General features: G+C 49.2%; 40 non-coding genes across 40 annotated transcripts; all 40 read right to left on the bottom strand.

The window, feature by feature from the left end:
* Nucleotides 1-1,546: 1,546 nt before the first annotated feature.
* On the bottom strand, nt 1,547-1,618 carry TRNAH-GUG (transfer RNA histidin (anticodon GUG)). The gene has a single exon. It is a non-coding gene; the product is annotated as a tRNA-His (tRNA).
* Nucleotides 1,619-2,238: 620 nt separating this feature from the next.
* TRNAH-GUG (transfer RNA histidin (anticodon GUG)) lies at nt 2,239-2,310 on the bottom strand. The gene has a single exon. It is a non-coding gene; the product is annotated as a tRNA-His (tRNA).
* An 8-nt stretch (nt 2,311-2,318) lies between these two features.
* Nucleotides 2,319-2,391, bottom strand: TRNAR-ACG (transfer RNA arginine (anticodon ACG)). The gene has a single exon. It is a non-coding gene; the product is annotated as a tRNA-Arg (tRNA).
* Nucleotides 2,392-2,815: 424 nt separating this feature from the next.
* Nucleotides 2,816-2,888, bottom strand: TRNAR-ACG (transfer RNA arginine (anticodon ACG)). The gene has a single exon. It is a non-coding gene; the product is annotated as a tRNA-Arg (tRNA).
* Nucleotides 2,889-4,881: 1,993 nt separating this feature from the next.
* Nucleotides 4,882-4,954, bottom strand: TRNAR-ACG (transfer RNA arginine (anticodon ACG)). Its single transcript has one exon. It is a non-coding gene; the product is annotated as a tRNA-Arg (tRNA).
* A 344-nt stretch (nt 4,955-5,298) lies between these two features.
* TRNAN-GUU (transfer RNA asparagine (anticodon GUU)) lies at nt 5,299-5,370 on the bottom strand. The gene has a single exon. It is a non-coding gene; the product is annotated as a tRNA-Asn (tRNA).
* An 8-nt stretch (nt 5,371-5,378) lies between these two features.
* Nucleotides 5,379-5,451, bottom strand: TRNAC-ACA (transfer RNA cysteine (anticodon ACA)). Its single transcript has one exon. It is a non-coding gene; the product is annotated as a tRNA-Cys (tRNA).
* Nucleotides 5,452-6,083: 632 nt separating this feature from the next.
* TRNAH-GUG (transfer RNA histidin (anticodon GUG)) lies at nt 6,084-6,155 on the bottom strand. Its single transcript has one exon. It is a non-coding gene; the product is annotated as a tRNA-His (tRNA).
* A 792-nt stretch (nt 6,156-6,947) lies between these two features.
* TRNAR-ACG (transfer RNA arginine (anticodon ACG)) lies at nt 6,948-7,020 on the bottom strand. The gene has a single exon. It is a non-coding gene; the product is annotated as a tRNA-Arg (tRNA).
* Nucleotides 7,021-7,444: 424 nt separating this feature from the next.
* Nucleotides 7,445-7,517, bottom strand: TRNAR-ACG (transfer RNA arginine (anticodon ACG)). The gene has a single exon. It is a non-coding gene; the product is annotated as a tRNA-Arg (tRNA).
* A 631-nt stretch (nt 7,518-8,148) lies between these two features.
* Nucleotides 8,149-8,220, bottom strand: TRNAH-GUG (transfer RNA histidin (anticodon GUG)). Its single transcript has one exon. It is a non-coding gene; the product is annotated as a tRNA-His (tRNA).
* A 505-nt stretch (nt 8,221-8,725) lies between these two features.
* On the bottom strand, nt 8,726-8,798 carry TRNAR-ACG (transfer RNA arginine (anticodon ACG)). Its single transcript has one exon. It is a non-coding gene; the product is annotated as a tRNA-Arg (tRNA).
* A 711-nt stretch (nt 8,799-9,509) lies between these two features.
* On the bottom strand, nt 9,510-9,582 carry TRNAR-ACG (transfer RNA arginine (anticodon ACG)). The gene has a single exon. It is a non-coding gene; the product is annotated as a tRNA-Arg (tRNA).
* A 344-nt stretch (nt 9,583-9,926) lies between these two features.
* On the bottom strand, nt 9,927-9,998 carry TRNAH-GUG (transfer RNA histidin (anticodon GUG)). The gene has a single exon. It is a non-coding gene; the product is annotated as a tRNA-His (tRNA).
* A 792-nt stretch (nt 9,999-10,790) lies between these two features.
* Nucleotides 10,791-10,863, bottom strand: TRNAR-ACG (transfer RNA arginine (anticodon ACG)). The gene has a single exon. It is a non-coding gene; the product is annotated as a tRNA-Arg (tRNA).
* Nucleotides 10,864-11,494: 631 nt separating this feature from the next.
* On the bottom strand, nt 11,495-11,566 carry TRNAH-GUG (transfer RNA histidin (anticodon GUG)). The gene has a single exon. It is a non-coding gene; the product is annotated as a tRNA-His (tRNA).
* Nucleotides 11,567-11,991: 425 nt separating this feature from the next.
* On the bottom strand, nt 11,992-12,063 carry TRNAH-GUG (transfer RNA histidin (anticodon GUG)). The gene has a single exon. It is a non-coding gene; the product is annotated as a tRNA-His (tRNA).
* Nucleotides 12,064-12,071: 8 nt separating this feature from the next.
* TRNAR-ACG (transfer RNA arginine (anticodon ACG)) lies at nt 12,072-12,144 on the bottom strand. The gene has a single exon. It is a non-coding gene; the product is annotated as a tRNA-Arg (tRNA).
* Nucleotides 12,145-12,855: 711 nt separating this feature from the next.
* On the bottom strand, nt 12,856-12,928 carry TRNAR-ACG (transfer RNA arginine (anticodon ACG)). The gene has a single exon. It is a non-coding gene; the product is annotated as a tRNA-Arg (tRNA).
* Nucleotides 12,929-13,639: 711 nt separating this feature from the next.
* On the bottom strand, nt 13,640-13,712 carry TRNAR-ACG (transfer RNA arginine (anticodon ACG)). The gene has a single exon. It is a non-coding gene; the product is annotated as a tRNA-Arg (tRNA).
* Nucleotides 13,713-14,343: 631 nt separating this feature from the next.
* On the bottom strand, nt 14,344-14,415 carry TRNAH-GUG (transfer RNA histidin (anticodon GUG)). Its single transcript has one exon. It is a non-coding gene; the product is annotated as a tRNA-His (tRNA).
* Nucleotides 14,416-14,840: 425 nt separating this feature from the next.
* TRNAH-GUG (transfer RNA histidin (anticodon GUG)) lies at nt 14,841-14,912 on the bottom strand. Its single transcript has one exon. It is a non-coding gene; the product is annotated as a tRNA-His (tRNA).
* An 8-nt stretch (nt 14,913-14,920) lies between these two features.
* On the bottom strand, nt 14,921-14,993 carry TRNAR-ACG (transfer RNA arginine (anticodon ACG)). The gene has a single exon. It is a non-coding gene; the product is annotated as a tRNA-Arg (tRNA).
* Nucleotides 14,994-15,704: 711 nt separating this feature from the next.
* TRNAR-ACG (transfer RNA arginine (anticodon ACG)) lies at nt 15,705-15,777 on the bottom strand. Its single transcript has one exon. It is a non-coding gene; the product is annotated as a tRNA-Arg (tRNA).
* Nucleotides 15,778-16,121: 344 nt separating this feature from the next.
* On the bottom strand, nt 16,122-16,193 carry TRNAH-GUG (transfer RNA histidin (anticodon GUG)). Its single transcript has one exon. It is a non-coding gene; the product is annotated as a tRNA-His (tRNA).
* Nucleotides 16,194-16,201: 8 nt separating this feature from the next.
* On the bottom strand, nt 16,202-16,274 carry TRNAR-ACG (transfer RNA arginine (anticodon ACG)). Its single transcript has one exon. It is a non-coding gene; the product is annotated as a tRNA-Arg (tRNA).
* A 711-nt stretch (nt 16,275-16,985) lies between these two features.
* TRNAR-ACG (transfer RNA arginine (anticodon ACG)) lies at nt 16,986-17,058 on the bottom strand. Its single transcript has one exon. It is a non-coding gene; the product is annotated as a tRNA-Arg (tRNA).
* Nucleotides 17,059-17,402: 344 nt separating this feature from the next.
* On the bottom strand, nt 17,403-17,474 carry TRNAH-GUG (transfer RNA histidin (anticodon GUG)). The gene has a single exon. It is a non-coding gene; the product is annotated as a tRNA-His (tRNA).
* Nucleotides 17,475-17,482: 8 nt separating this feature from the next.
* TRNAR-ACG (transfer RNA arginine (anticodon ACG)) lies at nt 17,483-17,555 on the bottom strand. The gene has a single exon. It is a non-coding gene; the product is annotated as a tRNA-Arg (tRNA).
* A 1,208-nt stretch (nt 17,556-18,763) lies between these two features.
* TRNAR-ACG (transfer RNA arginine (anticodon ACG)) lies at nt 18,764-18,836 on the bottom strand. The gene has a single exon. It is a non-coding gene; the product is annotated as a tRNA-Arg (tRNA).
* Nucleotides 18,837-19,467: 631 nt separating this feature from the next.
* TRNAH-GUG (transfer RNA histidin (anticodon GUG)) lies at nt 19,468-19,539 on the bottom strand. Its single transcript has one exon. It is a non-coding gene; the product is annotated as a tRNA-His (tRNA).
* An 8-nt stretch (nt 19,540-19,547) lies between these two features.
* On the bottom strand, nt 19,548-19,620 carry TRNAR-ACG (transfer RNA arginine (anticodon ACG)). Its single transcript has one exon. It is a non-coding gene; the product is annotated as a tRNA-Arg (tRNA).
* Nucleotides 19,621-20,251: 631 nt separating this feature from the next.
* Nucleotides 20,252-20,323, bottom strand: TRNAH-GUG (transfer RNA histidin (anticodon GUG)). The gene has a single exon. It is a non-coding gene; the product is annotated as a tRNA-His (tRNA).
* An 8-nt stretch (nt 20,324-20,331) lies between these two features.
* Nucleotides 20,332-20,404, bottom strand: TRNAR-ACG (transfer RNA arginine (anticodon ACG)). Its single transcript has one exon. It is a non-coding gene; the product is annotated as a tRNA-Arg (tRNA).
* Nucleotides 20,405-20,748: 344 nt separating this feature from the next.
* On the bottom strand, nt 20,749-20,820 carry TRNAH-GUG (transfer RNA histidin (anticodon GUG)). The gene has a single exon. It is a non-coding gene; the product is annotated as a tRNA-His (tRNA).
* Nucleotides 20,821-20,828: 8 nt separating this feature from the next.
* On the bottom strand, nt 20,829-20,901 carry TRNAR-ACG (transfer RNA arginine (anticodon ACG)). Its single transcript has one exon. It is a non-coding gene; the product is annotated as a tRNA-Arg (tRNA).
* A 631-nt stretch (nt 20,902-21,532) lies between these two features.
* Nucleotides 21,533-21,604, bottom strand: TRNAH-GUG (transfer RNA histidin (anticodon GUG)). The gene has a single exon. It is a non-coding gene; the product is annotated as a tRNA-His (tRNA).
* Nucleotides 21,605-21,612: 8 nt separating this feature from the next.
* On the bottom strand, nt 21,613-21,685 carry TRNAR-ACG (transfer RNA arginine (anticodon ACG)). Its single transcript has one exon. It is a non-coding gene; the product is annotated as a tRNA-Arg (tRNA).
* A 424-nt stretch (nt 21,686-22,109) lies between these two features.
* Nucleotides 22,110-22,182, bottom strand: TRNAR-ACG (transfer RNA arginine (anticodon ACG)). The gene has a single exon. It is a non-coding gene; the product is annotated as a tRNA-Arg (tRNA).
* A 631-nt stretch (nt 22,183-22,813) lies between these two features.
* TRNAH-GUG (transfer RNA histidin (anticodon GUG)) lies at nt 22,814-22,885 on the bottom strand. Its single transcript has one exon. It is a non-coding gene; the product is annotated as a tRNA-His (tRNA).
* Nucleotides 22,886-23,169: the final 284 nt, after the last annotated feature.

Raw genomic sequence — 23,169 nt, 5'->3', positions numbered from 1 at the left:
AATGTTCCAGTGGTGACAAGTGCTGAAGCCCATGTTGAGAGGAGAAACCCACTTCCTACTCCAGAGACAGAGCTACAAATCTCCGAAGCTCTCGCGCAAAGGCAAAAGCAGGAGTCACGAGAGTTGGTTCAGTGTAATACTGATGTGTTCTCAGCAGTAGCGGGGCGCATACATCTGATTGTATGAAACTGGATGGGACCCTCCGGTTTTGCAATGACTTTCGACGCCTAAATGAGGTATCCAAGTTTGACGCATATCCAATGTCACGCGTGGATGAACTAATTGAGAAGTTAGGACGGACCTCACAAAGGGATATTGGCAAATACCGTCTCCAACAGCCAAAGAGAAGACAGCGTGCATTACCCCAGAAGGCTTATTCCAGTACCGGGACATGCCGTTCGGGCTGCATGGAGCCCCAGCAACTTTCCAACCCCTAATGGACATTGTCCTAAAACCACACTTAAAATATGCGTCTGCCTATCTGGACGACATCGTGATTTTTAGTGAGGACTGGGAGAGTCACCTCGCAAAAGTGCAAGCCGTTCTAGACTCCCTCAGAGCCGCAGGACTAACTGCGAACCCAAAGAAATGTGCCATTGGGCTTGAGGAAGCCCGTTACCTGGGGTACGTGATTGGCAGAGGTGTGATAAGGCCACACTCAATAAGGTGGAAGCAATCTGGAAGTGGCCCCAGCCTGTCACCAAGAAACAGGTGAGAGCCTTTCTCGGACTCGTCGGGTACTACCGACGGTTTATTCCAAATTTTGCCAGCATTGCTGCCCCACTGACAGACTTGGTAAAAGGAAGTAAATCTGGTTCTGTTGTCTGGACCGCTGAAGCTGAAAAGGCCTTCCAGGATCTAAAGGTTGCCCTATGTTCTCAGCCAGTACTGATCACTCCGGACTTCAAAAAGGAATTCGTTGTCCAAACAGACGCCTCGGAGGTAGGACTGGGGGCAGTACTATCACAAGAAGGCCGCGGAGAAGAACATCCGGTGGTCTATTTAAGTAGAGAACTGACGCCCGCTGAGAAGAACTATAGTATCGTTGAGCGAGAGTGCCTGGCAATCAAGTGGGCTCTTGAAGCCTTAAGATACTATCTCCTGAGACGACACTTCACGTTGGTTACGGACCATTCCCCCCTAACTTGGATGGCTCACAATAAAGAAAGAAATGCCAGAGTCACCCGCTAGTTTTTGACTGTACAAGAGTACAGGTTCACGATTGAGCATAGAGCCGGCCGACTCCAGGGAAATGCGGATGCATTATCCCGAACATACTGTGACAGGACTGCCTATTGGACTATAACAGCCACTGGTTGGTCAGGAGTGGACGTATACCTTCTTGGCTAAGGTGTGTGTCTGTGTGTGAGATATATATATCTCACTGAGGATAGGGCTGCCTATTGGATTATGCAGCCAGGGGCCATCGAAGGCAAGGAGAAGACGTAATCACGCTGGAGATGACATTTCTTGTCTATTTCCTGCAAATCCAAAAACTTTCTTCCACCTTGGGAAAGAACCGTTCAAAACGGAAGCAAAGAAAAGGTGCCGTGACCCGGATTCGAACCGGGGTTGCTGCGGCCACAACGCAGAGTACTAACCACTATACGATCACGGCAACACTCCCGAGCCAAGTAGGAGTCGAACCTACAATCTTCTGATCCGTAGTCAGAGGCGTTATCCATTGCACCACTGGCCCTGCTGAAGCCGCAGCTGGTAACCCTGCCTCTCAGTTCTGAACCGCTGTAAGACCTGAAACAAGGTACCCTTGCCATAAGTGCCCTCCATTTCTTGGAAAGCAAATGGAAACCGGCCAGAGACTAGGTATATTCATACCATCTGGAATTCATGTGAGGTTTCTTTTTGTCTCACTACACTTTTTTACAACAGGCGGATCCACCACGTTTCAGATAGGAGCCATCCAAAGCAAAGGGAAGATAAAATCAGGCGGGAGATGAAATCCAAGGAGAGATAGGCTCAGGTCACCTCAATCAGACAATCTTTTCCCACTTGTGAATCGGAGCCTCCATAGCCGAGATGTGGCTGCTTTTGTCAATGTGTAAATGAGCTTTTTGGATCAACCATGGAGTTGCCGCTTAGCTCTTTGGAGCAAGAGCGAGGCCCTCATTGACCAAACCCCACCAGGAGCTTGGCAACAAACCCACAAGGGGAAAACACACCCTTTGAAACAGGCGGATATGCTGAGTTCCGATGACAGACTCCCTTTAACAATGAAAATGCCGTGACCCGGATTCGAACCGGGGTTGCTGCGGCCACAACGCAGAGTACTAACCACTATACGATCACGGCAACGCTGCCGAGCCAGGTAGGAGTTGAACCTACAATCTTCTGATCCGTAGTCAGACGCGTTATCCATTGCGCCACTGGCCCTGCCAAGTCAGCCTCTGCTAATCCTGCCCCACATTTCTTAAGCCCTGGAAAACCTGCAACAGGGTGAAATGGCCAAAAGTGCCTTCCATTTCTTGCCAACCGAATGAGAACCAGCCAGAAACTAAACATCTTCATACGATGATCCGGAACTCGTGTCAGGCTTCTATCTGTCTCACAACACATTTTTACAACAGGCAAAACCATGACATTGCAGCCAGGGGCCATCGAAGGCAAGGAGAAGACGAAATCACGCTGGAGATGACATTTCTTGTCTATTTCCTGCAAATCCAAAAACTTTCTTCCACCTTGGGAAAGAACCGTTCAAAGCGGAAGCAAAGAAAAGATGCCATGACCTGGATTCGAACCGGGGTTGCTGCGGCCACAACGCAGAGTACTAACCACTATACGATCACGGCAACACTCCCGAGCCAGGTAGGAGTGGAACCTACAATCTTCTGATCCGTAGTCAGACGCGTTATCCATTGCGCCACTGGCCCTGCTGAAGCCGCAGCTGGTAACCCTGCCTCTCAGTTCTGAACCGCTGTAAGACCTGAAACAAGGTACCCTTGCCATAAGTGCCTTCCATTTCTTGGAAAGCAAATGGAAACCGGCCAGAAACTAGGTATATTCATACCATCTGGAATTCATGTGAGGTTTCTTTTTGTCTAACTACACTTTTTTACAACAGGCGGATCCACCACGTTTCAGATAGGAGCCATCCAAAGCAAAGGGAAGATAAAATCAGGCGGGAGATGAAATTTCTTGTCTACTTCCTGCAAATCCAAGAAGATTCTTCAACCTTGGGGAAGGGCAATCGGTCACCTCTCAGAAGCCAACCTCTCAGCCTAGCTCCAAGGAGAGATAGGCTCAGGTCACCTCAATCAGACAATCTTTTCCCACTTGTGAATCGGAGCCTCCATAGCCGAGATGTGGCTGCTTTTGTCAATGTGTAAATGAGCTTTTTGGATCAACCATGGAGTTGCCGCTTAGCTCTTTGGAGCAAGAGCGAGGCCCTCGTTGACCAAACCCCACCAGGACCTTGGCAACAAACCCACAAGGGTTAAAACACACCCTTTGAAACAGGCGGATATGCTGAGTTCCGGTGACAGACTCCCTTTAAGAATGAAAATGCTGTGACCCGAATTCGAACCGGGGTTGCTGCGGCCACGACGCAGAGTACTAACCACTATACGATCACGACAACACTGCCGAGCCAGGTAAGAGTCAAACCTACAATCTTCTGATCCGTAGTCAGACGCGTAATCCATTGCGCCACTGGCCCTGCCGAGTCAGCCTCCGCTAATCCTGCCCCACATTTCTTAAGCCCTGGAAAACCTGCAACAGGGTGAAATGGCCACAAGTGCCTTCCATTTCTTGCCAACCGAATGAGAACCAGCCAGAAACTAAACATCTTCATATGATGATCCGGAACTCGTGTCAGGCTTCTATCTGTCTCACAACACATTTTTACAACAGGCGAAACCATGACTTTGCAGCCAGGGGCCATCGAAGGCAAGGAGAAGACGAAATCACGCTGGAGATGACATTTCTTGTCTATTTCCTGCAAATCCAAAAACTTTCTTCCACCTTGGGAAAGAACCGTTCAAAACGGAAGCAAAGAAAAGATGCCGTGACCCGGATTCGAATCGGGGTTGCTGCGGCCACAACGCAGAGTACTAACCACTATACAATCACGGCAACACTCCCGAGACAGATAGGAGTCGAACCTACAATCTTCTGATCCGTAGTTAGACGCGTTATCCATTGCGCCACTGGCCCTGCTGAAGCCGCGGCTGGTAACCCTGCCTCTCAGTTCTGAACCGCTGTAAGACCTGAAACAAGGTACCCTTGCCATAAGTGCCTTCCATTTCTTGGAAAGCAAATGGAAACCGGCCAGAGACTAGGTATATGCATACCATCTGGAATTCATGTGAGGTTTCTTTTTGTCTCACTACACTTTTTTACAACAGGCGGCTCCACCACGTTTCAGATAGGAGCCATCCAAAGCAAAGGGAAGATAAAATCAGGCGGGAGATGAAATTTCTTGTCTACTTCCTGCAAATCCAAGAAGATTCTTCAACCTTGGGGAAGAGCAGTCGGTCACCTCTCAGAAGCCAACCTCTCAGCCTAGCTCCAAGGAGAGATAGGCTCAGGTCACCTCAATCAGACAATCTTTTCCCACTTGTGAATCGGAGCCTCCATAGCTGAGATGTGGCTGCTTTTCTCAATGTGTAAATGAGCTTTTAGGATCAACCATGGAGTTGCCGCTTAGCTCTTTGGAGCAAGAGCGAGGCCCTCGTTGACCAAACCCCACCAGGACCTTGGCAACAAACCCACAAGGGGAAAACACACCGTTTGAAACAGGCGGATATGCTGAGTTCCGGTGACAGACTCCTTTTAACAATGAAAATGCTATGACCCGGATTTGAACCGGGGTTGCTGCGGCCACAACGCAGAGTACTAACCACTATACGATCACGGCAACGCTGCCGAGCCAGGTAGGAGTCGAACCTACAATCTTCTGATCCGTAGTCAGACGCGTTATCCATTGCGCCACTGGCCCTGCCGAGTCAGCCTCCGCTAATCCTGCCCCACATTTCTTAAGCCCTGGAAAACCTGCAACAGGGTGAAATGGCCACAAGTGCCTTCCATTTCTTGCCAACCGAATGAGAACCAGCCAGAAACTAAACATCTTCATACGATGATCCGGAACTCGTGTCAGGCTTCTATCTGTCTCACAACATATTTTTACAACAGGCGAAACCATGACTTTGCAGCCAGGGGCCATCGAAGGCAAGGAGAAGACGAAATCACGCTGGAGATGGCAATTCTTGTCTATTTCCTGCAAATCCAAAAACTTTCTTCCACCTTGGGAAAGAACCGTTCAAAAAAGAAGCAAAGAAAAGATGCCGTGACCCGGATTCGAACCGGGGTTGCTGCGGCAACAACGCAGAGTACTAACCACTATACGATCACGGCAACACTCCCGAGCCAGGTAGGAATCGAACCTACAATCTTCTGATCTGTAATCACACGCGTTATCCATTGCGCCACTGGCCCTGCTGAAGCCGTGGCTGGTAACCCTGCCTCTCAGTTCTGAACCGCTGTAAGACCTGAAACAAGGTACCCTTGCCATAAGTGCCTTCCATTTCTTGGAAAGCAAATGGAAACCGGCCAGAGACTAGGTATATTCATACCATCTGGAATTCATGTGAGGTTTCTTTTTCTATCACTGCACTTTTTTACAACAGGCGGATCCACCACGTTTCAGATAGAAGCCATCCAAAGCAAAGGGAAGATAAAATCAGGCGGGAGATGAAATTTCTTGTCTACTTCCTGCAAATCCAAGAAGATTCTTCAACCTTGGGGAAGAGCAGTCGGTCACCTCTCAGAAGCCAACCTCTCAGCCTAGCTCCAAGGAGAGATAGGCTCAGGTAACCTCAATCAGACAATCTTTTCCCACTTGTGAATCGGAGCCTCCATAGCCGAGATGTGGCTGCTTTTGTCAATGTGTAAATGAGCTTTTTGGATCAACCATGGAGTTGCCGCTTAGCATTTTGGAGCAAGAGCGAGGCCCTCGTTGACCAAACCCCACCAGGACCTTGGCAACATACCCACAATGGTTAAAACACACCCTTTGAAACAGGCGGATATGCTGAGTTCCGGTGACAGACTCCCTTTAACAATGAAAATGCCGTGACCCGGATTCGAACCGGGGTTGCTGCGGCCACAACGCAGAGTACTAACCACTATACGATCACGGCAACGCTGCCGAGCCAGGTAGGAGTCGAACCTACAATCTTCTGATCCGTAGTCAGATGTTTTATCCATTGCGCCACTGGCCCTGCTGAAGCTGCGGCTGGTAACCCTGCCTCTCAGTTCTGAACCGCTGTAAGACCTGAAACAAGGTACCTTTGCCATAAGTGCCTTCCATTTCTTGGAAAGCAAATGGAAACTGGCCAGAGACTAGGTATATTCATACCATCTGGAATTCATGTGAGGTTTTTTTTTGTCTCACTACACTTTTTTACAACAGGCGAATCCACCACGTTTCAGATAGGAGCCATCCAAAGCAAAGGGAAGATAAAATCAGGCGGGAGATGAAATTTCTTGTCTACTTCCTGCAAATCCAAGAAGATTCTTCAACCTTGGGGAAGAGCAATCGGTCACCTCTCAGAAGCCAACCTCTCAGCCTAGCTCCAAGGAGAGATAGGCTCAGGTCACCACAATCAGACAATCTTTTCCCACTTGTGAATCGGAGCCTCCATAGCCGAGATGTGGCTGCTTTTGTCAATGTGTAAATGAGCTTTTTGGATCAACCATGGAGTTGCCGCTTAGCTCTTTGGAGCAAGAGCGAGGCCCTCGTTGACCAAACCCCACCAGGACCTTGGCAACAAACCCACAACGGGAAAACACACCATTTGAAACAGGCGGATATGCTGAGTTCCGGTGACAGACTCCCTTTAACAATGAAAAGGCCGTGACCCGGATTCGAACCGGGGTTGCTGCGGCCACAACGCAGAGTACTAACCACTATACGATCACAGCAATGCTGCTGAGCCAGGTAGGAGTCGAACCTACAATCTTCTGATCCGTAGTCAGACGCGTTATCCATTGCGCCACTGGCCCTGCCGAGTCAGCCTCCGCTAATCCTGCCCCACATTTCTTAAGCCCTGGAAAACCTGCAACAGGGTGAAATGGCCACAAGTGCCTTCCATTTCTTGCCAACCGAATGAGAACCAGCCAGAAACTAAACATCTTCATACGATGATCCGGAACTCGTGTCAGGCTTCTATGTGTCTCACAACACATTTTTACAACAGGCGAAACCATGACTTTGCAGCCAGGGGCCATCGAAGGCAAGGAGAAGACGAAATCACGCTGGAGATGACATTTCTTGTCTATTTCCTGCAAATCCAAAAACTTTCTTCCACCTTGGGAAAGAACCGTTCAAAACGGAAGCAAAGAAAAGATGCCGTGACCCGGATTCGAACCGGGGTTGCTGCGGCCACAACGCAGAGTACTAACCACTATACGATCACGGGAACACTCCCGAGCCAGGTAGGAGTCGAACCTACAATCTTCTGATCCGTAGTCAGACGCATTATCCATTGCGCCACTGGCCCTGCTGAAGCTGCGGCTGGTAACCCTGCCTCTCAGTTCTGAACCGCTGTAAGACATGAAACAAGGTACCCTTGCCATAAGTGCCTTCCATTTCTTGGAAAGCAAATGGAAACCGGCCAGAGACTAGGTATATTCATACCATCTGGAATTCATGTGAGGTTTCTTTTTGTCTCACTACACTTTTTTACAACAGGCGGATCCACCACGTTTCAGATAGGAGCCATCCAAAGCAAAGGGAAGATAAAATCAGGCGGGAGATGAAATTTCTTGTCTACTTCCTGCAAATCCAAGAAGATTCTTCAACCTTGGGGAAGAGCAGTCGGTCACCTTTAAGAAGCCAACCTCTCAGCCTAGCTCCAAGGAGAGATAGGCTCAGGTCACCTCAATCAGACAATCTTTTCCCACTTGTGAATCGGAGCCTCCATAGCCGAGATGTGGCTGCTTTTGTCAATGTGTAAATGAGCTTTTTGGATCAACCATGGAGTTGCCGCTTAGCTCTTTGGAGCAAGAGCGAGGCCCTCGTTGACCAAACCCCACCAGGACCTTGGCAACAAACCCACAAGGGGAAAACACACCCTTTGAAACAGGCGGATATGCTGAGTTCCGGTGACAGACTCCCTTTAACAATGAAAATGCCGTGACCCGGATTCAAACCGGGGTTGCTGCGGCCACAACGCAGAGTACTAACCACTATACGATCACGGCAACACTGCCGAACCGGGTAGGAATCAAACCTACAATCTTCTGATTCGTAGTCAGACGCGTTACCCATTGCGCCACTGGCCTTGCCGAGTTAGCCTCCGCTAATCCTGCCCCACATTTCTTAAGCCCTGGAAAACGTGCAACAGGGTGAAATGGCCACAAGTGCCTTCCATTTCTTGCCAACCGAATGAGAACCAGCCAGAAACTAAACATCTTCATTTGATGATCCGGAACTCGTGTCAGGCTTCTATCTGTCTCACAACACATTTTTACAACAGGCGAAACCATGACTTTGCAGCCAGGGGCCATCGAAGGCAAGGAGAAGACGAAATCACGCTGGAGATTACATTTCTTGTCTATTTCCTGCAAATCCAAAAACTTTCTTCCACCTTGGGAAAGAACCGTTCAAAACGGAAGCAAAGAAAAGATGCTGTGACGCGGATTCGAACCGGGGTTGCTGCGGCCACAACGCAGAGTACTAACCACTATACGATCACTGCAACACTTCCGAGTCAGGTAGGAGTCGAACCTACAATCTTCTGATCCGTAGTCAGACGCGTTATCCATTGCGCCACTGGCCCTGCTGAAGCCGCGGCTGGTAACCCTGCCTCTCAGTTCTGAACCGCTGTAAGACCTGAAACAAGGTACCCTTGCCATAAGTGCCTTCCATTTCTTGGAAAGCAAATGGAAACCGGCCAGAGTCTAGGTATATTCATACCATCTGGAATTCATGTGAGGTTTCTTTTTGTCTCACTACACTTTTTTACAACAGGCGGATCCACCACGTTTCAGATAGGAGCCATCCAAAGCAAAGGGAAGATAAAATCAGGCGGGAGATGAAATTTCTTGTCTACTTCCTGTAAATCCAAGAAGATTCTTCAACCTTGGGGAAGAGCAGTCGGTCACCTCTCAGAAGCCAACCTCTCAGCCTAGCTCCAAGGAGAGATAGGCTCAGGTCACCTCAATCAGACAATCTTTTCCCACTTGTGAATCGGAGCCTCCATAGCCGAGATGTGGCTGCTTTTGTCAATGTGTAAATGAGCTTTTTGGATCAACCATGGAGTTGCCGCTTAGCTCTTTGGAGCAAGAGCGAGGCCCTCGTTGACCAAACCCCACCAGGACCTTGGCAACAAACCCACAAGGGGAAAACACACCCTTTGAAACAGGCGGATATGCTGAGTTCCGGTGACAGACTCCCTTTAACAATGAAAATGCCATGACCCGGATTCAAACCGGGGTTGCTGCGGCCACAACGCAGAGTACTAACCACTATACGATCACGGCAACACTGCCAAACCAGGTAGGAGTCGAACCTACAATCTTCTGATCCGTAGTCAGACGCGTTATCCATTGCGCCACTGGCCTTGCCGAGTTAGCCTCCGCTAATCCTGCCCCACATTTCTTAAGCCCTGGAAAACGTGCAACAGGGTGAAATGGCCACAAGTGCCTTCCATTTCTTGCCAACCGAATGAGAACCAGCCAGAAACTAAACATCTTCATTTGATGATCCGGAACTCGTGTCAGGCTTCTATCTGTCTCACAACACATTTTTACAACAGGCGAAACCATGACTTTGCAGCCAGGGGCCATCGAAGGCAAGGAGAAGACGAAATCACGCTGGAGATAACATTTCTTGTCTATTTCCTGCAAATCCAAAAACTTTCTTCCACCTTGGGAAAGAACCGTTCAAAACGGAAGCAAAGAAAAGATGCCGTGACCCGGATTCGAACCGGGGTTGCTGCGGCCACAACGCAGAGTACTAACCACTATACGATCACGGCAACACTTCCGAGTCAGGTAGGAGTCGAACCTACAATCTTCTGATCCGTAGTCAGACGTGTTATCCATTGTGCCACTGGCCCTGCTGAAGCCGCGGCTGGTAACCCTGCCTCTCAGGTCTGAACCGCTGTAAGACCTGAAACAAGGTACCCTTGCCATAAGTGCCTTCCATTTCTTGGAAAGCAAATGGAAACCGGCCAGAGTCTAGGTATATTCATACCATCTGGAATTCATGTGAGGTTTCTTTTTGTCTCACTACACTTTTTTACAACAGGCGGATCCACCACGTTTCAGATAGGAGCCATCCAAAGCAAAGGGAAGATAAAATCAGGCGGGAGATGAAATTTCTTGTCTACTTCCTGCAAATCCAAGAAGATTCTTCAACCTTGGGGAAGAGCAGTCGGTCACCTCTCAGAAGCCAACCTCTCAGCCTAGCTCCAAGGAGAGATAGGCTCAGGTCACCTCAATCAGACAATCTTTTCCCACTTGTGAATCGGAGCCTCCATAGCCGAGGTGTGGCTGCTTTTGTCAATGTGTAAATGAGCTTTTTGGATCAACCATGGAGTTGCCGCTTAGCTCTTTGGAGCAAGAGCGAGGCCCTCGTTGACCAAATCCCACCAGGACCTTGGCAACAAACCCACAAGGGAAAAACACACCATTTGAAACAGGCGGATATGCTGAGTTCCGGTGACAGACTCCCTTTAACAAGGAAAAAGCCATGACCCGGATTCGAACCGGGGTTGCTGCGGCCACAATGCAGAGTACTAACCACTATACGATCACGGCAACACTCCCGAGCCAGGTAGGAGTCGAACCTACAATCTTCTGATCCGTAGTCAGACGCGTTATCCATTGCGCCACTGGCCCTGCTGAAGCCGCGGCTGGTAACCCTGCCTCTCAGTTCTGAACCGCTGTAAGACCTGAAACAAGGTACCCTTGCCATAAGTGCCTTCCATTTCTTGGAAAGCAAATGGAAACCGGCCAGAGACTAGGTATATTCATACCATCTGGAATTCATGTGAGGTTTCTTTTTGTCTCACTACACTTTTTTACAACAGGCGGATCCACCACGTTTCAGATAGGAGCCATCCAAAGCAAAGGGAAGATAAAATCAGGCGGGAGATGAAATTTCTTGTCTACTTCCTGCAAATCCAAGAAGATTCTTCAACCTTGGGGAAGAGCAGTCAGTCACCTCTCAGAAGCCAACCTCTCAGCCTAGCTCCAAGGAGAGATAGGCTCAGGTCACCTCAATCAGACAATCTTTTCCCACTTGTGAATCGGAGCCTCCATAGCCGAGATGTGGCTGCTTTTGTCAATGTGTAAATGAGCTTTTTGGATCAACCATGGAGTTGCCGCTTAGCTCTTTGGAGCAAGAGCGAGGCCCTCGTTGACCAAACCCCACCAGGACCTTGGCAACAAACCCACAAGGGGAAAACACACCCTTTGAAACAGGCGGATATGCTGAGTTCCGGTGACAGACTCCCTTTAACAATGAAAATGCCGTGACCCGGATTCGAACCGGGGTTGCTGCGGCCACAACGCAGAGTACTAACCACTATACGATCACGGCAACACTGCCGAACCGGGTAGGAATCAAACCTACAATCTTCTGATCCGTAGTCAGACGCGTTATCCATTGCGCCACTGGCCTTGCCGAGTTAGCCTCCGCTAATCATGCCCCACATTTCTTAAGCCCTGGAAAACGTGCAACAGGGTGAAATGGCCACAAGTGCCTTCCATTTCTTGCCAACCGAATGAGAACCAGCCAGAAACTAAACATCTTCATTTGATGATCCGGAACTCGTGTCAGGCTTCTATCTGTCTCACAACACATTTTTACAACAGGCGAAACCATGACTTTGCAGCCAGGGGCCATCGAAGGCAAGGAGAAGACGAAATCACGCTGGAGATGACATTTCTTGTCTATTTCCTGCAAATCCAAAAACTTTCTTCCACCTTGGGAAAGAACCGTTCAAAACGGAAGCAAAGAAAAGATGCCGTGACCCGGATTCGAACCGGGGTTGCTGCGGCCACAACGCAGAGTACTAACCACTATACGATCACGGCAACACTTCCGAGTCAGGTAGGAGTCGAACCTACAATCTTCTGATCCGTAGTCAGACGCGTTATCCATTGCGCCACTGGCCCTGCTCAAGCCGCGGCTGGTAACCCTGCCTCTCAGGTCTGAACCGCTGTAAGACCTGAAACAAGGTACCCTTGCCATAAGTGCCTTCCATTTCTTGGAAAGCAAATGGAAACCGGCCAGAGTCTAGGTATATTCATACCATCTGGAATTCATGTGAGGTTTCTTTTTGTCTCACTACACTTTTTTACAACAGGCGGATCCACCACGTTTCAGATAGGAGCCATCCAAAGCAAAGGGAAGATAAAATCAGGCGGGAGATGAAATTTCTTGTCTACTTCCTGCAAATCCAAGAAGATTCTTCAACCTTGGGGAAGAGCAGTCGGTCACCTCTCAGAAGCCAACCTCTCAGCCTAGCTCCAAGGAGAGATAGGCTCAGGTCACCTCGATCAGACAATCTTTTCCCACTTGTGAATCGGAGCCTCCATAGCCGAGGTGTGGCTGCTTTTGTCAATGTGTAAATGAGCTTTTTGGATCAACCATGGAGTTGCCGCTTAGCTCTTTGGAGCAAGAGCGAGGCCCTCGTTGACCAAATCCCACCAGGACCTTGGCAACAAACCCACAAGGGGAAAACACACCATTTGAAACAGGCGGATATGCTGAGTTCCGATGACAGACTCCCTTTAACAAGGAAAATGCCGTGACCCGGATTCGAACCGGGGTTGCTGCGGCCACAATGCACAGTACTAACCACTATATGATCACGGCAACACTCCCGAGCCAGGTAGGAGTCGAACCTACAATCTTCTGATCCGTAGTCAGACGCGTTATCCATTGCGCCACTGGCCCTGCTGAAGCCGCGGCTGGTAACCCTGCCTCTCAGTTCTGAACCGCTGTAAGACCTGAAACAAGGTACCCTTGCCATAAGTGCCTTCCATTTCTTGGAAAGCAAATGGAAACCGGCCAGAGACTAGGTATATTCATACCATCTGGAATTCATGTGAGGTTTCTTTTTGTCTCACTACACTTTTTTACAACAGGCGGATCCACCACGTTTCAGATAGGAGCCATCCAAAGCAAAGGGAAGATAAAATCAGGCGGGAGATGAAATTTCTTGTCTACTTCCTGCAAATCCAAGAAGATTCTTCAACCTTGGGGAAGAGCAGTCGGTCACCTCTCAGAAGCCAACCTCTCAGCCTAGCTCCAAGGAGAGATAGGCTCAGGTCACCTCAATCAGACAATCTTTTCCCACTTGTGAATCGGAGCCTCCATAGCCGAGGTGTGGCTGCTTTTGTCAATGTGTAAATGAGCTTTTTGGATCAACCATGGAGTTGCCGCTTAGCTCTTTGGAGCAAGAGCGAGGCCCTCGTTGACCAAATCCCACCAGGACCTTGGCAACAAACCCACAAGGGAAAAACACACCATTTGAAACAGGCGGATATGCTGAGTTCCGGTGACAGACTCCCTTTAACAAGGAAAAAGCCATGACCCGGATTCGAACCGGGGTTGCTGCGGCCACAATGCAGAGTACTAACCACTATACGATCACGGCAACACTCCCGAGCCAGGTAGGAGTCGAACCTACAATCTTCTGATCCGTAGTCAGACGCGTTATCCATTGCGCCACTGGCCCTGCTGAAGCCGCGGCTGGTAACCCTGCCTCTCCGTTCTGAACCGCTGTAAGACCTGAAACAAGGTACCCTTGCCATAAGTGCCTTCCATTTCTTGGAAAGCAAATGGAAACCGGCCAGAGACTAGGTATATTCATACCATCTGGAATTCATGTGAGGTTTCTTTTTGTCTCACTACACTTTTTTACAACAGGCGGATCCACCACGTTTCAGATAGGAGCCATCCAAAGCAAAGGGAAGATAAAATCAGGCGGGAGATGAAATTTCTTGTCTACTTCCTGCAAATCCAAGAAGATTCTTCAACCTTGGGGAAGAGCAGTCAGTCACCTCTCAGAAGCCAACCTCTCAGCCTAGCTCCAAGGAGAGATAGGCTCAGGTCACCTCAATCAGACAATCTTTTCCCACTTGTGAATCGGAGCCTCCATAGCCGAGATGTGGCTGCTTTTGTCAATGTGTAAATGAGCTTTTTGGATCAACCATGGAGTTGCCGCTTAGCTCTTTGGAGCAAGAGCGAGGCCCTCGTTGACCAAACCCCACCAGGACCTTGGCAACAAACCCACAAGGGGAAAACACACCCTTTGAAACAGGCGGATATGCTGAGTTCCGGTGACAGACTCCCTTTAACAATGAAAATGCCGTGACCCGGATTCGAACCGGGGTTGCTGCGGCCACAACGCAGAGTACTAACCACTATACGATCACGGCAACACTGCCGAACCGGGTAGGAATCAAACCTACAATCTTCTGATCCGTAGTCAGACGCGTTATCCATTGCACCACTGGCCTTGCCGAGTTAGCCTCCGCTAATCATGCCCCACATTTCTTAAGCCCTGGAAAACGTGCAACAGGGTGAAATGGCCACAAGTGCCTTCCATTTCTTGCCAACCGAATGAGAACCAGCCAGAAACTAAACATCTTCATTTGATGATCCGGAACTCGTGTCAGGCTTCTATCTGTCTCACAACACATTTTTACAACAGGCGAAACCATGACTTTGCAGCCAGGGGCCATCGAAGGCAAGGAGAAGACGAAATCACGCTGGAGATGACATTTCTTGTCTATTTCCTGCAAATCCAAAAACTTTCTTCCACCTTGGGAAAGAACCGTTCAAAACGGAAGCAAAGAAAAGATGCCGTGACCCGGATTCGAACCGGGGTTGCTGCGGCCACAACGCAGAGTACTAACCACTATACGATCACGGCAACACTTCCGAGTCAGGTAGGAGTCGAACCTACAATCTTCTGATCCGTAGTCAGACGCGTTATCCATTGCGCCACTGGCCCTGCTGAAGCCGCGGCTGGTAACCCTGCCTCTCAGGTCTGAACCGCTGTAAGACCTGAAACAAGGTACCCTTGCCATAAGTGCCTTCCATTTCTTGGAAAGCAAATGGAAACCGGCCAGAGTCTAGGTATATTCATACCATCTGGAATTCATGTGAGGTTTCTTTTTGTCTCACTACACTTTTTTACAACAGGCGGATCCACCACGTTTCAGATAGGAGCCATCCAAAGCAAAGGGAAGATAAAATCAGGCGGGAGATGAAATTTCTTGTCTACTTCCTGCAAATCCAAGAAGATTCTTCAACCTTGGGGAAGAGCAGTCGGTCACCTCTCAGAAGCCAACCTCTCAGCCTAGCTCCAAGGAGAGATAGGCTCAGGTCACCTCAATCAGACAATCTTTTCCCACTTGTGAATCGGAGCCTCCATAGCCGAGGTGTGGCTGCTTTTGTCAATGTGTAAATGAGCTTTTTGGATCAACCATGGAGTTGCCGCTTAGCTCTTTGGAGCAAGAGCGAGGCCCTCGTTGACCAAATCCCACCAGGACCTTGGCAACAAACCCACAAGGGGAAAACACACCATTTGAAACAGGCGGATAAGCTGAGTTCCGGTGACAGACTCCCTTTAACAATGAAAATGCCGTGACCCGGATTCAAACCGGGGTTGCTGCGGCCACAACGCAGAGTATTAACCACTATACGATCACGGCAATACTGCCAAACCAGGTAGGAGTCGAACCTACAATCTTCTGATCCGTAGCCAGACGCGTTATCCATTGCGCCACTGGCCTTGCCGAGTTAGCCTCCGCTAATCCTGCCCCACATTTCTTAAGCCCTGGAAAACGTGCAACAGGGTGAAATGGCCACAAGTGCCTTCCATTTCTTGCCAACCGAATGAGAACCAGCCAGAAACTAAACATCTTCATTTGATGATCCGGAACTCGTGTCAGGCTTCTATCTGTCTCACAACACATTTTTACAACAGGCGAAACCATGACTTTGCAGCCAGGGGCCATCGAAGGCAAGGAGAAGACGAAATCACGCTGGAGATGACATTTCTTGTCTATTTCCTGCAAATCCAAAAACTTTCTTCCACCTTGGGAAAGAACCGTTCAAAACGGAAGCAAAGAAAAGATGCCGTGACCCGGATTCGAACCGGGGTTGCTGCGGCCACAACGCAGAGTACTAACCACTATACGATCACAGCAACACTTCCGAGCCAGGTAGGAGTCGAACCTACAATCTTCTGATCCGTAGTCAGACGCGTTATCCATTGCGCCACTGGCCCTGCTGAAGCTGTGGCTGGTAACCCTGCCTCTCAGGTCTGAACCGCTGTAAGACCTGAAACAAGGTACCCTTGCCATAAGTGCCTTCCATTTCTTGGAAAGCAAATGGAAACCGGCCAGAGTCTAGGTATATTCATACCATCTGGAATTCATGTGAGGTTTCTTTTTGTCTCACTACACTTTTTTACAACAGGCGGATCCACCACGTTTCAGATAGGAGCCATCCAAAGCAAAGGGAAGATAAAATCAGGCGGGAGATGAAATTTCTTGTCTACTTCCTGCAAATCCAAGAAGATTCTTCAACCTTGGGGAAGAGCAGTCGGTCACCTCTCAGAAGCCAACCTCTCAGCCTAGCTCCAAGGAGAGATAGGCTCAGGTCACCTCAATCAGACAATCTTTTCCCACTTGTGAATCGGAGCCTCCATAGCCGAGGTGTGGCTGCTTTTGTCAATGTGTAAATGAGCTTTTTGGATCAACCATGGAGTTGCCGCTTAGCTCTTTGGAGCAAGAGCGAGGCCCTCGTTGACCAAATCCCACCAGGACCTTGGCAACAAACCCACAAGGGGAAAACACACCATTTGAAACAAGCGGATATGCTGAGTTCCGGTGACAGACTCCCTTTAACAAGGAAAATGCCGTGACCCGGATTCGAACCGGGGTTGCTGCGGCCACAATGCAGAGTACTAACCACTATACGATCACGGCAACACTCCCGAGCCAGGTAGGAGTCGAACCTACAATCTTCTGATCCGTAGTCAGACGCGTTATCCATTGCGCCACTGGCCTTGCCGAGTTAGCCTCCTCTAATCCTGCCCCACATTTCTTAAGCCCTGGAAAACGTGCAACAGGGTGAAATGGCCACAAGTGCCTTCCATTTCTTGCCAACCGAATGAGAACCAGCCAGAAACTAAACATCTTCATTTGATGATCCGGAACTCGTGTCAGGCTTCTATCTGTCTCACAACACATTTTTACAACAGGCGAAACCATGACTTTGCAGCCAGGGGCCATCGAAGGCAAGGAGAAGACGAAATCACGCTGGAGATGACATTTCTTGTCTATTTCCTGCAAATCCAAAAACTTTCTTCCACCTTGGGAAAGAACCGTTCAAAACGGAAGCAAAGAAAAGATGCCGTGACCCGGATTCGAACCGGGGTTGCTGCGGCCACAACGCAGAGTACTAACCACTATACGATCACGGCAACACTCCTGAGCCAGGTACGAGTCGAACCTACAATCTTCTGATCCGTAGTCAGACGCGTTATCCATTGCGCCACTGGCCCTGCTGAAGCCGTGGCTGGTAACCCTGCCTCTCAGTTCTGAACCGCTGTAAGACCTGAAACAAGGTACCCTTGCCATAAGTGCCTTCCATTTCTTGGAAAGCAAATGGAAACCGGCCAGAGTCTATGTATATTCATACCATCTGGAATTCATGTGAGGTTTCTTTTTGTCTCACTACACTTTTTTACAACAGGCGGATCCACCACGTTTCAGATAGGAGCCATCCAAAGCAAAGGGAAGATAAAATCAGGCGGGAGATGAAATTTCTTGTCTACTTCCTGCAAATCCAAGAAGATTCTTCAACCTTGGGGAAGAGCAGTCGGTCACCTCTCAGAAGCCAACCTCTCAGCCTAGCTCCAAGGAGAGATAGGCTCAGGTCACCTCAATCAGACAATCTTTTCCCACTTGTGAATCGGAGCCTCCATAGCCGAGATGTGGCTGCTTTTGTCAATGTGTAAATGAGCTTTTTGGATCAACCATGGAGTTGCCGCTTAGCTCTTTGGAGCAAGAGCGAGGCCCTCGTTGACCAAACCCCACCAGGACCTTGGCAACAAACCCACAAGGGGAAAACACACCCTTTGAAACAGGCGGATATGGTGAGTTCCGGTGACAGACTCCCTTTAACAATGAAAATGCCGTGACCCGGATTCGAACCGGGGTTGCTGAGGCCACAACGCAGAGTACTAACCACTATACGATCACAGCAACACTGCCAAACAAGGTAGGAGTCGAACCTACAATCTTCTGATCCGTAGTCAGACGCCTTATCCATTGCGCCACTGGCCTTGCCGAGTTAGCCTCCGCTAATCCTGCCCCACATTTCTTAAGCCCTGGAAAACGTGCAACAGGGTGAAATGGCCACAAGTGCCTTCCATTTCTTGCCAACCGAATGAGAACCAGCCAGAAACTAAACATCTTCATTTGATGATCCGGAACTCGTGTCAGGCTTCTATCTGTCTCACAACACATTTTTACAACAGGCGAAACCATGACTTTGCAGCCAGGGGCCATCGAAGGCAAGGAGAAGACGAAATCACGCTGGAGATGACATTTCTTGTCTATTTCCTGCAAATCCAAAAACTTTCTTCCACCTTTGGAAAGAACCGTTCAAAACGGAAGCAAAGAAAAGATGCCGTGACCCGGATTCGAACCGGGGTTGCTGCGGCCACAACGCAGAGTACTAACCACTATACGATCACGGAAACACTTCCGAGCCAGGTAGGAGTCGAACATACAATCTTCTGATCCGTAGTCAGACGCGTTATCCATTGCGCCACTGGCCCTGCTGAAGCTGCGGCTGGTAACCCTGCCTCTCAGTTCTGAACCGCTGTAAGACCTGAAACAAGGTACCCTTGCCATAAGTGCCTTCCATTTCTTGGAAAGCAAATGGAAACCGGCCAGAGTCTAGGTATATTCATACCATCTGGAATTCATGTGAGGTTTCTTTTTGTCTCACTACACTTTTTTACAACAGGCGGATCCACCACGTTTCAGATAGGAGCCATCCAAAGCAAAGGGAAGATAAAATCAGGCGGGAGATGAAATTTCTTGTCTACTTCCTGCAAATCCAAGAAGATTCTTCAACCTTGGGGAAGAGCAGTCGGTCACCTCTCAGAAGCCAACCTCTCAGCCTAGCTCCAAGGAGAGATAGGCTCAGGTCACCTCAATCAGACAATCTTTTCCCACTTGTGAATCGGAGCCTCCATAGCCGAGTTGTGGCTGCTTTTGTCAATGTGTAAATGAGCTTTTTGGATCAACCATGGAGTTGCCGCTTAGCTCTTTGGAGCAAGAGCGAGGCCCTCGTTGACCAAACCCCACCAGGACCTTGGCAACAAACCCACAAGGGGAAAACACACCCTTTGAAACAGGCGGATATGCTGAGTTCCGGTGACAGACTCCCTTTAACAATGAAAATGCCGTGACCCGGATTCAAACCGGGGTTGCTGCGGCCACAACGCAGAGTACTAACCACTATACGATCACGGCAACACTGCCAAACCAGGTAGGAGTCGAACCTACAATCTTCTGATCCGTAGTCAGACGCGTTATCCATTGCGCCACTGGCCCTGCTGAAGCCGCAGCTGGTAACCCTGCCTCTCAGTTCTGAACCGCTGTAAGACCTGAAACAAGGTACCCTTGCCATAAGTGCCTTCCATTTCTTGGAAAGCAAATGGAAACCGGCCAGAGACTAGGTATATTCATACCATCTGGAATTCATGTGAGGTTTCTTTTTGTCTCACTACACTTTTTTACAACAGGCGTATCCACCACGTTTCAGATAGGAGCCATCCAAAGCAAAGGGAAGATAAAATCAGGCGGGAGATGAAATTTCTTGTCTACTTCCTGCAAATCCAAGAAGATTCTTCAACCTTGGGGAAGAGCAGTCGGTCACCTCTCAGAAGCCAATCTCTCAGCCTAGCTCCAAGGAGAGATAGGCTCAGGTCACCTCAATCAGACAATGTTTTCCCACTTGTGAATCGGAGCCTCCATAGCCGAGATGTGGCTGCTTTTGTCAATGTGTAAATGAGCTTTTTGGATCAACCATGGAGTTGCAGCTTAGCACTTTGGAGCAAGAGCGAGGCCCTCGTTGACCAAACCCCACCAGGACCTTGGCAACAAACCCACAAGGGGAAAACACACCCTTTGAAACAGGCGGATATGCTGAGTTCCGGTGACAGACTCCCTTTAACAATGAAAATGCCGTGACCCGGATTCGAACCGGGGTTGCTGCGGCCACAACGCAGAGTACTAACCACTATACGATCACGGCAACACTGCCAAACCAGGTAGGAATCGAACCTACAATCTTCTGATCCGTAGTCAGACGTGTTATCCATTGCGCCACTGGCCTTGCCGAGTTAGCCTCCGCTAATCCTGCCCCACATTTCTTAAGCCCTGGAAAACGTGCAACAGGGTGAAATGGCCACAAGTGCCTTCCATTTCTTGCCAACCGAATGAGAACCAGCCAGAAACTAAACATCTTCATTTGATGATCCGGAACTCGTGTCAGGCTTCTATCTGTCTCACAACACATTTTTACAACAGGCGAAACCATGACTTTGCAGCCAGGGGCCATCGAAGGCAAGGAGAAGACGAAATCACGCTGGAGATGACATTTCTTGTCTATTTCCTGCAAATCCAAAAACTTTCTTCCACCTTGGGAAAGAACCGTTCAAAACGGAAGCAAAGAAAAGATGCCGTGACCCGGATTCGAACCGGGGTTGCTGCGGCCACAACGCAGAGTACTAACCACTATACGATCACGGCAACACTTCCGAGCCAGGTAGGAGTCGAACCTACAATCTTCTGATCCGTAGTCAGACGCGTTATCCATTGCGCCTCTGGCCCTGCTGAAGCTGTGGCTGGTAACCCTGCCTCTCAGTTTTGAACCGCTGTAAGACCTGAAACAAGGTACCCTTGCCATAAGTGCCTTCCATTTCTTGGAAAGCAAATGGAAACCGGCAAGAGACTAGGTATATTCATATGATCTGGACTTCATGTGGGGTTTCTTTTTGTCTCACTACACTTTTTTACAACAGACGGATCCACCACGTTTCAGATAGGAGCCATCCAAAGCAAAGGGAAGATAAAATCAGGCGGGAGATGAAATTTCTTGTCTACTTCCTGCAAATCCAAGAAGATTCTTCAACCTTGGGGAAGAGCAGTCGGTCAAATCTCAGAAGCCAACCTCTCAGCGTAGCTCCAAGGAGAGATAGGCTCAGGTCACCTCAATCAGACAATCTTTTCCCACTTGTGAATCGGAGCCTCCATAGCCGAGATGTGGCTGCTTTTGTCAATGTGTAAAGGAGCTTTTTGGATCAACCATGGAGTTGCCGCTTAGCTCTTTGGAGCAAGAGCGAGGCACTCGTTGACCAAACCCCACCAGGACCTTGGCAACAAATCCACAAGGGGAAAACACACCCTTTGAAACAGGCGGATATGCTGAGTTCCGGTGACAGACTCCCTTTAACAATGAAAATGCCGTGACCCGGATTCAAACCGGGGTTACTGCGGCCACAACGCAGAGTACTAACCACTATACGATCACGGCAACGCTGCCGAGCCAGGTAGGAGTCGAACCTACAATCTTCTGATCCGTAGTCAGACGCGTTATCCATTGCGCCACTGGCCTTGCCGAGTTAGCCTCCGCTAATCCTGCCCCACATTTCTTAAGCCCTGGAAAACGTGCAACAGGGTGAAATGGCCACAAGTGCCTTCCATTTCTTGCCAACCGAATGAGAACCAGCCAGAAACTAAACATCTTCATTTGATGATCCGGAACTCGTGTCAGGCTTCTATCTGTCTCACAACACATTTTTACAACAGGCGAAACCATGACTTTGCAGCCAGGGGCCATCGAAGGCAAGGAGAAGACGAAATCACGCTGGAGATGACATTTCTTGTCTATTTCCTGCAAATCCAAAAACTTTCTTCCACCTTGGGAAAGAACCGTTCAAAACGGAAGCAAAGAAAAGATGCTGTGACCCGGATTCGAACCAGGGTTGCTGCGGCCACAACGCAGAGTACTAACCACTATACGATCACGGCAACACTTCCGAGCCAGGTAGGAGTCGAACCTACAATCTTCTGATCCGTAGTCAGACGCGTTATCCATTGCGCCACTGGCCCTGCCGAAGCCGCGGCTGGTAACCCTGCCTCTCAGTTCTGAACCGCTGTAAGACCTGAAACAAGGTACCCTTGCCATAAGTGCCTTCCATTTCTTGGAAAGCAAATGGAAACCGGCCAGAGACTAGGTATATTCATACCATCTGGAATTCATGTGAGGTTTCTTTTTGTCTCACTACACTTTTTTACAACAGGCGGATCCACCACGTTTCAGATAGGAGCCATCCAAAGCAAAGGGAAGATAAAATCAGGCGGGAGATGAAAATTCTTGTCTACTTCCTGCAAATCCAAGAAGATTCTTCAACCTTGGGGAAGAGCAGTCGGTCACCTCTCAGAAGCCAACCTCTCAGCGTAGCTCCAAGGAGAGATAGGCTCAGGTCACCTCAATCAGACAATCTTTTCCCACTTGTGAATCGGAGCCTCCATAGCCGAGATGTGGCTGCTTTTGTCAATGTGTAAATGAGCTTTTTGGATCAACCATGGAGTTGCCGCTTAGCTCTTTGGAGCAAAAGCGAGGCCCTCGTTGACCAAACCCCACCAGGACCTTGGCAACAAACCCACAAGGGGAAAACACACCCTTTGAAACAGGCGGATATGCTGAGTTCCGGTGACAGACTCCCTTTAACAATGAAAATGCCGTGACCCGGATTCGAACCGGGGTTGCTGCGGCCACAACGCAGAGTACTAACCACTATACGATCACGGCAACACTGCCAAACCAGGTAGGAGTCGAACCTACAATCTTCTGATCCGTAGTCAGACGCGTTATCCATTGCGCCTCTGGCCCTGCTGAAGCCGCGGCTGGTAACCCTGCCTCTCAGTTCTGAACCGCTGTAAGACCTGAAACAAGGTACCCTTGCCATAAGTGCCTTCCATTTCTTGGAAAGCAAATGGAAACCGGCCATAGACTAGGTATATTCATACCATCTGGAATTCATGTGAGGTTTCTTTTTGTCTCACTACACTTTTTTACAACAGGCGGATCCACCA

This window comes from Leptodactylus fuscus, chromosome 5 (genome assembly GCF_031893055.1).
Source record: "Leptodactylus fuscus isolate aLepFus1 chromosome 5, aLepFus1.hap2, whole genome shotgun sequence".
Lineage (NCBI taxonomy): Eukaryota > Metazoa > Chordata > Amphibia > Anura > Leptodactylidae > Leptodactylus > Leptodactylus fuscus.
Note: the sequence above shows the minus strand (reverse complement) of the source record. Positions and strands in the feature narration are given on the sequence as shown.